Source organism: Anneissia japonica, unplaced genomic scaffold (assembly GCF_011630105.1).
Source record: "Anneissia japonica isolate Jap-2015-1 unplaced genomic scaffold, ASM1163010v1 scaffold90902_len1601_cov107, whole genome shotgun sequence".
Lineage (NCBI taxonomy): Eukaryota > Metazoa > Echinodermata > Crinoidea > Comatulida > Comatulidae > Anneissia > Anneissia japonica.
In genome coordinates, this window is record NW_022698383.1 from 1 (window position 1) to 1601 (window position 1601).

A 1601-nucleotide genomic window follows, 5' to 3' on the forward strand; every position below is an offset into this window, starting at 1 on the left:
TGTTCGAATAAAGGACATAATAATACATCCTGTAGCATAGCTCTCAACGAATGTAGTCCTGTAAATAAATGAATAAAGAAATTGTGTAATAAAATGCCTCTGGCGGGACTCGAACCTGCGACCTCTCGCTGTCGAGGCGAGTGTCATAACCACTAGACCACGGAGGCTTCATGGTTGAACAGATTCAAATACCACCAGATACACTCTATTACACAATAAGTACGGCTAGAAACAAATAATAGCATACACTGCAATATAAATCAAGATAGCCGTTAACACTGTTAAATTATATACATAAATCATCAAAGAAAGGTAAATACTAGTGTTCGAATAAAGGACATAATAATACATTGTGTAGCATAGCTCTCAACGAATGTAGTCCTGTAAATAAATGAATAAAGAAATTGAAATTCGTTGAGATGCTCATTGTCAAAGACTGCAATAGACTTGGTTGCAAGTGTTCAGGTTCCAGTTGTTGTTGTCGCCCAAGACACGGGTATATTAGTTTTACTCTGCTACCATCGGCCAAGCAACTGTTTCAATCCAACGTTGATTGCCTGTATGACATATCTACTATAAACATTGCAAACAGGGAAGAGCTTCTCTTAAAGTACGGCTGGTCTGGAAATGACACCGTTTCCAGCATTTTTGGACATACCAAATGTGCTCTTTACAAATGCAACTACCCTAATAGTGTTATAACAGCATTTACAAGTTTCAAGTCTACTGAATCCACAATCCGAAATCTGGAATTAAAGCAATGCAGATAACATATGGGTGTGGGGATAATCCTCTTGAAAGGGTTCATTATCTGAAGTTTCAGAAGCAAGCAGCTAGTGGCAAAATTGATCCAGATCGATTAACATCAACAGAAAATTCAACAGCACAGCATTCCCTATTATCAGGTTATAGTTTGGAAACATCTAAACACTTCCATTCTTGAACTCATTGGAAGGGGATGGGAAATTGATTCCAATAGGAAACTTGAACCAAAGATGCTTACCTGTGGTGTTGCTCCAGACAGACTTCTAAAAGGAATTTGCTGCAACTGCCAGGAAGTGGAGAGGCAATGCCAAACCATGAGGTGTAGCTGCATTAAAAATTGGATGTATGTATGTATGTGTGTATGTACATGTATATTTATGTACGCGCATTCCTATACATGTGAGGACAAATTTCTATATTTTCCTATACATCTGAGGACAAAAAAAAAATGTGAGTACAAATTTCGTGTCCTCACATTTTCTAGGCCTACAAAACCCCATTTTGGTTATCTTCTACCCGCGTAGGCCTTCACTTTAAATTGACCTCTTTTAAATAGGTTTACCTCTACCCATACATTTTCTATACATTTTTAGAAAATGTTTTAAAGTGAACAGCGCCCTCTATAATGATGTCTTGACTTTTTCATGTCTCTAATAAAATGTCCTCATTTTTTCATATGTATGCACATACACAGAATGTATGTGTCCTCACATTTCAATCCACACGAATGAGAGAATTTAGGGAGGCAGAACATTTTAAAAGATAAGTTTTAATATATTTAAAGGTTGTATTTGCATGACGATTAGCGGCTCTACAGCTGATGCATGGATTTATCT

The 1601-nt window shown here is 37.0% G+C and overlaps 1 non-coding gene across 1 annotated transcript; it reads right to left on the bottom strand.

Annotated features, from left to right (window-relative positions):
- Window positions 1–94: 94 nt before the first annotated feature.
- On the bottom strand, window positions 95–167 carry Trnas-cga. Its single transcript has one exon. It is a non-coding gene; the product is annotated as a tRNA-Ser (tRNA).
- Between the last annotated feature and the right edge of the window lie 1434 nt (window positions 168–1601).